The 14484-nt window shown below is 41.4% G+C and overlaps 1 protein-coding gene across 1 annotated transcript in view; it reads right to left on the minus strand.

Annotated features, from left to right (window-relative positions):
* The window catches only part of LOC124282489, a 207789-nt gene that overhangs the window by 53526 nt on the left and 139779 nt on the right, over positions 1 to 14484 (minus strand). The window lies entirely within an intron of this gene.

Here is a 14484-nt window from a genome sequence, read left to right on the forward strand (position 1 = left end):
TGAAGCTTGGAGTTGAACTCACAACCAGTGGATCATGGTGTGATAAAGGGGCATAACTCAAAACAAATTCTCTTCTGTTGAAGAAGTAGCCAGATGTACAACTTAATGAAGATTTGAATGTGATACTGTCTTTTACTTGGTAAATGTTACTTATGAAATATGTTAGAAAACACATACATACTGCCCAACCAAATTTCTTCATATCTCTCTAACACGGCACATTAAAAATACATGCAATATTCATGGGTATATACATGTGCATTATCCATCTATCTATCCATCTACGGTATCTATCTATTTATCTATCTATCTATTCTTATTTTAATCAAGCATATGATGCTCAATGAGAGAAGACTAATGAGTTTCCACACATTGTTACGTTTTTAACAACTGATAACACAGTGCTTAAATTTGGCCGGGGGTGAAACTAAATATTCATGACTTGTTGCCATACAATTCTACAAAACAAATTTTCATAAAACACGACTGACATAGAAATTAACATCAAATTCTTGTTTTTAAATTGTTATTGTGTTATTTTTCATATTAATTGCAGTAGAAAATGACAGGCTGCACATATTTCCATTCAATTAACATTTGGTTTGTACATAGCACTGACACGAACATATGTCTTTACATTGATGACACAAAATGTCAAACTTCAAATTCGAGAATTCCATTGTTATTGACAGTAGAGATAATACCAAATGTATGCAATTAACACAATTAAGATTAATTGCACCTCTTATATACTTAGCAAACAGCTAATGACATATTTTGTGAAATGTCAGTGAATCAACAACAAAAAGGATTAAAGATGGCAGACCTTAATGAAGGTAGCATATACCCTCCCTCACTTAAGACCTCTATTTGTATGTCAAATTACAGTTTATCTGGTGATCAAACGAGTAATCTTTTTACATATACCAGATGACTGAAATTGTTGTAAAAGGAATCTTTTTGAACATCCCAAAAGCTGATCCTACAAGAGACTACTATAAATGATAAATGAAAATATCAATATGAGATGTTATCAACTGAACATCAGCAAGAAGAATCTTTTTCCACCAGAATGTTGGCAATAAAAGGAGGTTATCAGCAATAGAACATCATCACGAAAACATTTAAGAAAACCCCATTCCTAACTCTCCGATCTTTCCCAAACCATTCTCTTCAGTGAGAATCCAAGGGTAATTATATATGCTAATGTGCATAAAATGAACATTTCTTTCTCTTTGTGCCGCCATTTCACTTTCATTGTTAAATGTCAGTGAGTGTCAGATAGTCAGAACTCCGAGCTGTCGTCAGTGACTCATGTTTAATTTTTCTACAGATGTCTGATAGCATGAAATTGTTTGGAAATCATATCCTAATTCCGTGCATCGCAAAGATCAAATGATACTTATAAACAGCGTGACGGTTCAATGTAAAACTACAGAGAAACACACCATAAACATTCAGCTGTTTTTTGTTTACAGTTGTATGTTTCACACCACTGCCAACCTTTCAACTTGGCTTTGATAAATGTTAATTCATGTATATGCACCTGATCACAGTGGATGTGGGCATGAATGAATAGCAGCATAGCGTTTGTGAATTTCGGTGAAGGACTGATGTGTTATACAGCTCCATCAGTGAGTAGAAGCTGGGGTCGATAAAAATCAACATTGTCACAGTGCAATAAACATTGCCATGTCCCAATACACACTGTCATGTCCAATTACACACTGTCATGTCACAATACACCCAATACACACTGTCATGTCCCAGTACACACTGTCATGTTACAATACACACTGTCATGTCCCAATACACACTGTCATGTCCCAATACACACTGCCATGTCACAATACACCCAATACACACTGTCATGTAACAATACACACTGCCATGTCACAATACACACTGTCATGTTACAATACACACTGTCATGTCCCAATACACACTGTCATGTTACAATACACACTGTCATGTCCCAATATACACTGTCATGTCCCAATACACACTGTAATGTCCCAATACACACTGTCATGTTACAATACACACTGTCATGTCCCAGTACACACTGTCATGCCACAATACACACTGTCATGTCACAATACACACTGTCATGTCACAATACACACTGTCATGTCACATGTCAGAATACACAGTCTTGTCACTATGCACACTGCCATGCCACAATACACTGTCATGTCAAAATACACACTGTCATGCCACAATACACACTGTCATGTCACAATACACCCTGTCATGTCACAATACACCCTGTCATGTCAAAGAGTCTTGCTTGATATTTTGAATTACAATATAAATACAGTATCTAAAAGAGACTTCAATGAAATCAAATGATGCACTACATTTCATTTGACCTACCATTTGTCCTGAACATTCTTTAACAATAACAAACACGATCTCCTCATATCAAGATGACATGTTTTTAGCCCATTTTCAAGAAGGAGGTTTCATGTGTATTAAACCTGACATTACTGAAGACTAATAACTTGTCAGTGCTAATCTTGCAGCACCATCTTAGATGACAGGCAGCCATAAATCAGATTAATGGTAAACAACCCTGTCGATATCTTGTACCTCAACACATCGTGCTTCATAATATTTAAAGATTACATCAACTGCCAAAATTATGACAAAGATTGGTTGGAATGGACGTAAGGGGGAGGATTATGAAGAGTGGAAAGACAGAAATATCTATTGCTAATTATATTCATTTCTGGTTTGTTTAAAATGAGATTTTATTCGAAAATTGTATTTAGTGTTAATAGTATGTCAATTACATTTTTAGTGTATGTGATACAATATGTGGTCAATGTTTCCTGAGACAATTACCTTAAAATGATATCAGAGTTCTCATAGAAAATGACATGCAATTTCCTGTTTTGACTTGCACCAAACGTTCCCGAATTATTTTTTCAGGTGAACAATTAACTAGACTTTGCATATGTTTATGACGGGTGCGACCGGTGGGGCAGGATACGCTCACCTTTTCGTGAACACCTGGTATCATCACAATTTTATTGTGATAAATAGACATATGTTCTGTCATGGAATCATATGGTGACAATCACTGGATGGCCTGGTCCAGACTAAATTTGTTTACAAACAACATCGTACAGCTGTGATACTGCTGAAACATATATACCAGGGTTCGAATTACCCCATATATTAGCATGCCATGGCGCGATAAATATTGAAATGGCACAGATAAAAATGTTCCCGGTGCCCTTATGGCATGCCTAATTTTTTAATCCCCAAAACAAAACACTTATGCAAATGACAAACAAGCAAAAACATTTATTGACTTTATCGCCCATGAAATCACTGGAATTATGACTGATGATGTAAAGAAATCTGGTTGTTTTTCCATTTAGAGTGTTGGGAGTACAGATAGTTTGGTTATTGAATAGAAAATTGTATATGTTAAATATATTGAACAAGTGAACCTTTCACAAACTTCTTAGCTATTGAAGGTGTTGGGAAAGCAGAACAAAGGAAGCCATCTTAAATAGAAGACATATCAGTGATAACAGAGAACAGATTACATTTGTTGTGTACTAACAATAAATTTCAAGAGATCATCATCACTGCTACAGTCAAAGGCACACATAGAAAATAAAAGTATTTCTATCCCTGTATACACTCATGATTTAGTCTAAATTGTACAATCGACTCTGCTTTTAGCAGAGATTTCTTCTGCATGTGGAAAGGGTTTTGTTGCTTCTATTATCATAAAATGACAGTGTTGCAGCAAACTATAACATCACCACAGGTCATTATAACAAGAGTATTGACACCACAGATCTTGATACACAAACTGTATCTATGTTACCAAAGATTATTATGATGCCATTTATGTTACCAAACATCATTATAATGATGATAATGAAAGTTCAGATTACGGTACTACAGTTGTATCAAAGATAACACTGACTGACCCGTGTCCATTATATCAATAATGCACCAAACCATTATCCTATAATGACATTAATGAAAGTGCACATTACAGTACTCACCCACTAGTTGCAACAAATGATTACCCGACAGTGACGCCAATGTTACTTCATGTACTTGCATTCCTTAGTTGAGCCGGGATCATTTGATTGACTGATTGTGGGTTGATATCCCATACTCAATGTGGGTATATCACTTGGTCTATAAGCACCATATTAATGGTTATATTACTTGGTCTATAAGCACCATATTAATGGTTGTATTACTTGGTCTATAAGCACCATATTAATGGTTGTATTACTTGGTCTATAAGCACGATATTAATGGTTATATTACTTGGTCTATAAGCACCATACTTGGTTATATCACTTGGTTTATAAGCACCATATTAATGGTTGTATTATTTGGTCTATAAGCACCATATTAATGGTTGTATTACTTGGTCTATAAGCACCATATTAATGGTTGTATTACTTGGTCTATAAGCACCATATCAATGGTTATATTACTTGGTCTATAAGCACCATATTAATGGTGGTATTACTTGGTCTATAACACCATATTAATGGTGGTATTACTTGGTCTATAAGCACCATATTAATGGTTATATTAGTTGGTCTATAAGCACCATATTAATGGTTATATTACTTGGTCTATAAGCACCATATTAATGGTTATATCACTTGGTCTATAAGCACCATATCAATGGTTATATTACTTGGTCTATAAGCACCATCATGGAAACCAGGAAATACAAAACTTCAAAACCCTTAAAAATCAAAAGATGTCAATTCATAGTTTGACTAATATTTATGAAAGATTTTGAACAGAAAATGGTAAGATTACAGAATACCGGATACCTTCCGCCATCTTTGAAAGCAGCAAGTTTACTTTTGGTTAGGGTTAGGGTAAGGTTTTAGGATTAGGGTAAGTTTAGGGTTAGGGTTAGCGTTAGCATTAGGGTTAGGGTGACGTGACACTAAACAATATGGTTGCTAGGTATCCGGTATTCTGTATGTGTACCCAAAGATATTGAACGATCTTTGATTTATACTCAAGAAACCACCCCTACCTACATTTAAACTTATTCTAATTTGCTGTCATTTGAAAGTCTGAAAACATTATAATTCAAAAACATATGAAAAGGCACCAGTTCATGTCTAGGCTGACACTTCTGCAATAATTGATCAAGCACTATTGAATGTTCTTAGACTAACATATGCTATGTTTAGGATAACACTTTCTCAGTAAAGTACAGATTCTACTGCTATTATCAAGTTGAGTCCAACCAAGGATTCAAACCCACACCCTCCGAGTCAGGCAGGTAATTGCCAACACACAAAGTTAGCCATCTAACCCACTCAGCCACCACCACCTTCCCAATGTGTACTGAGTAGTGATATGGAAACAGAATGTAACGACTATGAGCCATTCCCCTCCCCTTCACTGTAGTGAATAGAGTGACAAACTATGACATAACTTAAGCACAGTTGCAAGTTTCGTTAAATGTACATTACTCTCTAAGTTCGACAAGACAGTTTGGTGGGTCACCAGTTTGAACAATATATCACTAACATTACAGCTACGTCAGCTTTATGTGATAGGAGTGAGTGTATTTAGTTTTACACTGCTTTAAGCAATATTCCAGCCGTATCGCGGCAGGGGACACACGAAATGGGCTTCACACACTGTACCCATGTGGGGAATCAAACCCGAGCCTTCAGTGTGATGAGCAAATGCTTTAACCACTAGGTTACCCTACCACCCTTTTGATTAAGATTTGAAAGAATAGTTATAGGTGTAATACAGTCATGATTGTACATTCAAAATGTTCTCAACACTGCCAACACTATGTGAGTCAGTGAGTACGGTTTAATCTCACTTTGAAAGTATTTCAGTTCTGTCATTTCTTGCCAGCTTAACATAGGCGGTAAGCCCAAAGTGAAACTGGTCTTGGGAACATGGTGAACACAGGTTATGGTTTTGACAGGCCAAACCGGGATTCAAACCCAGGTTTCTGACATGCCTGATGGACACAATATCAAATTCAGCCAATTGTGCAACAGATGTATGAGCATGGATCATGAGCATGTAACCCCGTATGACCCTGTGTGTGGCACATGACTACAGCCCTGCAGGTCGGATAGTCTGAACAAGCTTGAAACTGAATACTGCAACTATTTTCTTTCAGAATCTGTACAGAACAGAAATAGTTTCATCATCTGTGTACACAAATCCTTCAACATGTTTACAAGCAGCTTAACAGGGCAACAGGAAGCTCCCATAATAATGGCAATAGGCCATCATTTCACTGAATGTATTGCTGTTTCTTCTGTTTTCACAGTGTGAAGAGTTATCACAGAGAAAACAGAAATGCAATCACCGAACAAGGGAGACAATAAAAGCAACATTTCTCCGATCTGTCTGCAACGCTGATAATGATTGCTGTAACAGAAACAGCGTCTTGTTCAACCGCTCACAAGGAACAGCACTGTTGTCAACATCACCCATTCCCTTTAACAGGTTTTAAATCACTTGTTGAAAGGTGCCATGAGCTTAAGAATTCAGTCTTGCATTGCCAAGTGAAATTTCTGTTTGGACAGACAGTTTTTGAAATTATTTCCCTCCCACAGCATCTTGTTTGCTTGAGAGATGTCAATGACATTGTTATCATGAGGGTTCCTTTGTAGATTCACAACAAATAAATTTCTCAGACACATACACGTTTAAACCAACCAACAACAATGAAAAATATCAATAAAATCTGATCTTCTTTTAACACTTGGCAATTACAAAAAAAGACAATCAATCCATTTGCACATTAAGAGTCAGGCTTATCGTTCCAGAGTAAAATGAATAAATATTCCAGATAAAGAAGAAAGAGACAACAAATTACAAACAACAATATTGATGTAAGGAATAGTTCCACTTCAAAAGAACAAGGAGCAAGACGTTACCATTCCTTCCCTGCCTCATGCATCACAAGTAACTGCAGATAAGTGGTGTTCCCCCTGCAAGATGAGGGTAAGGATGTAAAAAGCATTACCCCTGAACAAATCTTTGACCTTTAAATTAGCCCTGGGGCGTACATCGGGAGATGCCAGTCTGATGCGGGGTTTTTTATATACAGGAAGCAGGGGTTGAAGAGAAGCTGGAGTACAAGCGGGAAAGGAGAAGCACCAGTTGTATGAAGGTGTGAGGTGTGTGTTGACTGCTTGGTCATAGATAGGATACGTGAATTATGTTGCCATTGTTGCATTGAGTTTCATGGTGCCACCAAGGGTTGATGGTGATGTGTAACAAAATGGGAGGTTGGTGTTGAGGTTGGGGTTGTGATGATTAGGGAGGTTGGGTTGGTAGGGTTGGCATTGTGGGTCCAGGGGATAGGGACTGGTATGACTTGCAGACTAGAGAGTTAGGGAATGAGGATTTGGGAATGGAGAATAATGGGGTTGATAAATTGGATGGTTATAGGCTATTAGGGTTGGAGGGTTAAGGGTTTAGAGGTCCAGGGGGCTGGAGGCATGTATGGCTGACAGACTTGAGAGTTAAGATTGGGGGGTGGAGTTGGACAGTTAGAGGATTGGATGGTTAAGGGTTTAGAGGACCAGGGGCTGGAGGGTATGGCTGACAGTTGGACAGTTAGAGGATTGGATGGTTAAGGGTTTAGAGGACCAGGGGGCTGGAGGCATGTATGGCTGACAGACTTGAGAGTTAAGATTGGGGAATGGAGGGGTTGGTGAGCTGGACAGTTAGAGGATTGGATGGTTAAGGGTTTAGAGGACCAGGGGGCTGGAGGCATGTATGGCTGACAGACTTGAGTTAAGATTGGGGAATGGAGGGGTTGGTGAGTTGGACAGTTAAAAGATTGGATGGTTAAGGGTTTAGAGGTCCAGGGGGCTGGAGGCACATGTGGCTGACAGACTTGAGAGGTAAGAGAATTGAGGGTTTGACTATAGGTTAATGGAAAGGTTAGTCGATTGGACAGTTAGAGGATTGGATGGTTAAGGGATTAAGGAGCCAGGGATTTGGTGTGTGGCCACTGGTATGTTGTGGATATGTAAACTCTTACCCATTTAGAAATGTGCATCTTTGAGTGAAATGTGTCAGTGGCCTATAGTCAAACATCCTGAAATACTGAAACTTGTGGGTGCTGATTGCAGCTCTGGTGTTTCATAGTGAGAACATTAACATCCTGTTTATTGTGCCAGCAAGTGGAGTTTACAGTTTCTGGTGGGTGAGTTGAGGTGGTTTTAATTAGCACAGTAGACAGGCTTACAGAGCTGACGATAATCTGGGAGGACAGACTGGACACTTAGAGTTATTTATTATGTATGTGTGCCAGAAATCATGGTGTATGCCTTGGTATTTGGAATGTGGATACTTTGCAAATTAGTGAAATGTTTCCTAACTACAAAATGACAAATTAATGTCACGTAATAAATTTACAACAAATGGTCCATTTTCTTTGAAATTGTGATGCACTTAGTGTTAGTGAGTTATATATTAGTAAACTTTGTAACCAGAGTGATGTAAAGTGACTTTGGTAACAAGATACACTTGATTCTGCCAAGTGTTCTTCATGAGGAATCTGCATGTATGTATATCTGCCCTGACACCACAAGGGTAGGTCCCTCCCCAGGATCTGTAGAGCTCACCACACCAAGCACATAAATCATTGCCCCAATTATGCTACACACAAACCCCCATTTCACAGTCCTGTCTTTAAGACTGTGGTCGGAGATGTAAAACAGGGTCAGGCTGCCATGCTATGGTTCAAGTAGACCAAATTGTTTGTGGCACTAGGAGTTGCATTCCATCACACCTCCAGCTGAGTAGGTGTGGGATCTGGTGGGGCCAGGTGTATATGGGGGTACAGTAGGTGTGGGATCTGGTGGGGCCAGGTGTATATGGGGGCACAGTAGGTGTGGGATATGGTGGGGCCAGGTGTATATGGGGGGGACAGTAGGTGTGGGATCTGGTGGGGCCAGGTGTATATGGGGGCACAGTAGGTGTGGGATATGGTGGGGCCAGGTGTATATGGGGGACAGCAGGTGTGGGATCTGGTGGGGCCAGGTGTATATGGGGGGCACAGTAGGTGTGGGATATGGTGGGGCCAGGTGTATATGGGGGGTACAGTAGGTGTGGGATATGGTGGGGCCAGGTGTATATGGGGGCACAGTAGGTGTGGGATATGGTGGGGCCAGGTGTATATGGGGGTACAGTGGTATGTGTCTCAATATAGATGAGTAGGTGTGGGATATGGTGGGGCCAGGTGTATATGGGGGTACAGTGGTATGTGTCTCAACATAGATGTAGATGTGTGGGATATGGTGGGGCCAGGTGTATATGGGGGTACAGTGGTATGTGTCACAGTATAGATGAGTAGGTGTGGGATATGGTGGGGCCAGGTGTATATGGGGCACAGTGGTATGTGTCTCAACATTGATGAGTAGGTGTGGGATATGGTGGGTCCAGGTGTATATGGTGGTACAGTGGTATGTGTCTCAATATAGATGAGTAGGTGTGGTATGTGGATATGGTGGGGCCAGGTGTATATGGGGGTACAGTGGTATGTGTCTCAACATAGATGAGTAGGTGTGGGATATGGTGGGGCCAGGTGTATATGGGGGTACAGTGGTATGTGTCTCAATATAGATGAGTAGGTGTGGGATATGGTGGGGAGGTGTATATGGGGGCACAGTGGTATGTGTCTAAAACATAGATGAGTAGGTGTGTGGGATATGGTGGGGCCAGGTGTATATGGGGGCACAGTGGTATGTGTCTCAACATTGATGAGTAGGTGTGTGGGATATGGTGGGGCCAGGTGTATATGGGGGGTACAGTGGTATGTGTACAATATAGATGGTAGGTGTGGGATATCAGGGCCAGGTGTATATGGGGACAGTATAGTAGGTGTGGGATATGGTGGGGCCAGGTGTATATGGGGGTACAGTGGTATGTGTCTCAATATAGATGAGTAGGTGTGGGATATGGTGGGGCCAGGTGTATATGGGGGTACAGTGGTATGTGTCTCAACATAGATGAGTAGGTGTGGGATATGGTGGGGCCAGGTGTATATGGGGGTACAGTGGTATGTCTCAATATAGATGAGTAGGTGTGGGATATGGTGGGGCCAGGTGTATATGGGGGTACAGTGGTATGTGTCTCAACATAGATGAGTAGGTGTGGGATATGGTGGGGCCAGGTGTATATGGGGGTACAGTGGTATGTGTCTAAAACATAGATGAGTAGGTGTGGGATATGGTGGGGCCAGGTGTATATGGGGGCACAGTGGTATGTGTCTCAACATAGATGAGTAGGTGTGGGATATGGTGGGGCCAGGTGTATATGGGGGTACAGTGGTATGTGTCTCAATATAGATGAGTAGGTGTGGGATATGGTGGGGCCAGGTGTATATGGGGCACAGTGGTATGTGTCTACAGTATAGATGAGTAGGTGTGGGATATGGTGGGGCCAGGTATATATGGGGGCACAGTGGTATGTGTCTCAACATAGATGAGTAGGTGTGGGATATTGTGGGGCCAGGTGTATATGGGGGTACAGTGGTATGTGTCACAATATAGATGAGTAGGTGTGGGATATGGTGGGGCCAGGTGTATATGGGGGTACAGTGGTATGTGTCTCAACATAGATGAGTAGGTGTGGGTTATGGTGGGGCCAGGTGTATATGGGGGTACAGTGGTATGTCTCAATATAGATGAGTAGGTGTGGGATATGGTGGGGCCAGGTGTATATGGGGGTACAGTGGTATGTGTCACAGTATAGATATAAATGAGGTGAGGTGAGGTGAAATTGGGTTTAACGTCATGCTTGAGAATATTTCGCTCATATGACGACGTGCATGCATCTGTATTTGTATGTGCGGCTGCTCGTACTAGCCCAGACTTAAGCTGGTTTTATAGTGCTAGCCCACTGAGATACCATGCCGCAGTGAAGCATGAATACCCCACTCAGACACATTATACTGACTCCGAGCCGACCAGTCCTTGTTGTACCCATTAATGTCGAGCGCCAGGCAGGGACCAACAAGTACCATATTTTAACGTCTTTGGGTATGACGCGGTCAGGGATCGAACCCGCAACCTTCCGCTCTCCGGGCAGACGCACTAACCACTACACCATGGAGGCGGTCATAGATATAAATGAGTATGTGTGGGATCTGGTTGGGCCAAGTGTATATGGGGATACAGTGGTATGTGTCTCAGTATAGATGAGTAGGTGTGGGATATGGTGGGGCCAGGTGTATATGGGGGCACAGTAGGTGTGGGATCTGGTGGGGCCAGGTGTATATGGGGGCACAGTAGGTGTGGGATCTGGTGGGGCCAGGTGTATATGGGGGTACAGTGGTATGTGTCTCAATATAGATGAGTAGGTGTGGGATATGGTGGGGCCAGGTGTATATGGGGGCACAGTAGGTGTGGGATCTGGTGGGGCCAGGTGTATATGGGGGCACAGTAGGTGTGGGATCTGGTGGGGCCAGGTGTATATGGGGGTACAGTGGTATGTGTCTCAATATAGATGAGTAGGTGTGGGATCTGGTTGGGTAGGTGTATATGGGGGCACAGTAGGTGTGGGATCTGGTGGGGCAGGTGTATATGGGGGCAGAGTAGGTGTGGGATATGGTGGGGCAGGTGTATATGGGGGTACAGTGGTATGTGTCACAATATAGATGAGTAGGTATGGACCGCAGGGTGTTGGGTAAAGGCTGTAGGACCTGTGGGCTATGGGGTCTAGGGTGTGGAGTATGGACTGTAGGGTGTGGGGTATGAGCTGTAGGGTTTGGGGTATGAGCTGTAAGATGTGGGATATGAGCTGAAATGTGTGGAATATGAGCTGTTGGGTGTGGGGTATGAGCTGTAGGGTGTGGGATATGAGCTGAAATGTGTGGGATATGGGCTGTAGGGTGTGGGATATGAGCTGTAGGGCATGGGGTATGAGCTATAGGGTGTGGGATATGAGCTGAAATGTGAGGGATATGAGCTGTAGGGAGTGGGATATGAGCTGTAATGTGTGGAGTATGGGCTGTAGGGTGTGGGATATGAGCTCTAGGGTGTGGGACATGAGCTGAAATGTGTGGGATATGGGCTGTAGGGTGTGGGATATGAGCTGAAATGTGTGGGATATGAGCTGTAGGGAGTGGGATATGAGCTGTAATGTGTGGAGTATGGGCTGTAGGGTGTGGAGTATGAGCTGTAGTGTCTTGGATATGAGCTGAAATGTGTGGGATATGAGCTGTAGGATATGGGGTATGAGGTGTAGGAAGTGGGATATGAGCTCTAATGTGTGAAGTATGGGTTGTAGGGTGTGGGATATGAGCTGTCGAATGTGGATTATGGGCTGTAGGATGTTGTGTATGAGCTGTAGGGTGTTGGATATGAACTGTAGGGTGAGGAGTATGGGCTGTAGGGTGTGGATTATAGGATGTTGGGTGTGGGGTATGGGCTGTAGGGTGTGGATTATAGGATGTAGGGTGTGGGGTATGGGCTGTAGGGTGTGGATTATAGGATGTAGGGTGTGGGGTATGGGCTGTAGGGTGTGGATTATAGGATGTAGGGTGTGGGGTATGGGCTGTAGGGTGTGGATTATAGGATGTAGGGTGTGGGGTATGGGCTGTACGGTGTGGATTATAGGATGTAGAGTGTTGGGTATGGGCTGTAGGGTGTGGATTATAGGATGTAGGGTGTGGGGTATGGGCTGTAGGGTATTGGGGGTTGGGTATGGACTGTGAGGTGTGGTTATGGGCAGTAGGGTGTCAGGATAAGGGCAGTAAGTGTTAGGATATGGTCTCTAGGGTGTGGTGGACGAGTGAAGAGAATGATTAACAACTACATGTGAACTGTGTGTTATTCATAACACTTCTAACATAATTCAAACTGTCAAACCTTTCCAATATATATTCAACACCTTCTTAGTAAATGTACTATTGCAAAGGATGATATTAACACAATCTTAGTAGAACACATTTCAATGCTAAGAACAAATTTACTTCAGTCACTGGCTATTACTTCACAATCCTGAACAGGACACATTCATGCAATACTTCTACAACTTCACAGGTTAAACTGTTCAGTCAAAAGCTTCCTTACACAGGGACTACAACAGGCAGCGCACACCTGCAGGCCAACAATATATTGTGTGACATCAGAATGCCACAACTCAGAAATCTATCCTTCGCATGATATATCAGTGTCAGAATGTGCAGTACACTTGAGAGTGACGAAGTAGGGGAGGTAATAACGCAGTGAAATGAACATTCAGGATTACATACACGGACCCACCATGTTATAAACTATGTGCACAAACAGATATCCCTAAGCAGCAGTCACTGTCATGGTGGAACTGACATATCAATCTGTGAATGTTAACATACCCAATACATAAATCTCTTCCCATTTCAAGCAAAATAAAAACTGTAATATCCACAACCAACAAATACAAATAATTATGCGACCATTCTGGAAAGTAGCCTGAAAAATTGTATTTTTTATAATATAAAATTCAATGGGAAATACTTTTATCAATAGGGTATGCAAAGAATCTGGGTATGGAAAAGGTGCCAGGAATGTTTCCTTGATGTTAGTCAGTAGAAACGACACCATTTTTTTCTTTCCTGGACTGCACACAAGCTGTCCTGATAAGAGTCCCTTGATCAAAATGCCAGGGGTGTGTTGAAATAAAAAGGGGCACTGAAAAAAGCTAGACAGGGTCAGGAGATCGCGTTCGAGTGTCAAGCTCTAGACTTTATGTAAACAAAGACAACTTATGAGCCAAGTCATTTATAAGCGGATCTAACTGTAAACAGCTTGAAATTATTCAACCCATAATCTGCCTTGCAGCATTCCGAGGCTGTGTGTTTGTGCTAGGGTAAATGTTGAAAATTTTTAATAAGTTTTCCCATTGTTTACTACTTGCATAAACAGAAAGTGGTTTGGCGGAAATGACTTGAAGTAAATTAAATGTGAAACAGGTCGAATAAAAGATTTTGTTCTCCTCTGTTGCTGGACTTCAAACAGTCAACAAGTAGAGGAATATTAATCTTTTAACTTTTATTTCTTAACCTTAAAAGGCTGGGAGAAATGTTTTCTATTTGTCAGGAAGAGCTTTTATGAGAAAATATATATCGAAATAAAACATAATGTCTACATTAAGTCAAAAGTAGTGAATTAACAATAACTATGACACTGATGTTGATGATGATGATGATGATGACGACAACGATGGCGACAATGATAATGACCACCTTAAACAATAACCACATGATACAAGAGAAACGACAAGATTCAAGTACAAACCTCAGCCAACTTGAACAAATAAATCAGATTGTTAGATTCCTATTTACCATGATAAAGGCCCTGTTTTCTGTCTCCCTGGTGACTCCAGCACACACTGTAATCTTGCTATTGTTACCACCATAGCTTCCATGTCTTCCTTGTGAAACAAGCTGAGATTTACCTGGCAATACCTTAAGGATCTCCTCACCTGCCTGATTAG

This window comes from Haliotis rubra, unplaced genomic scaffold (genome assembly GCF_003918875.1).
Source record: "Haliotis rubra isolate DU_JTF1 unplaced genomic scaffold, ASM391887v1 Scf3, whole genome shotgun sequence".
In the NCBI taxonomy this organism is placed as follows: domain Eukaryota; kingdom Metazoa; phylum Mollusca; class Gastropoda; order Lepetellida; family Haliotidae; genus Haliotis; species Haliotis rubra.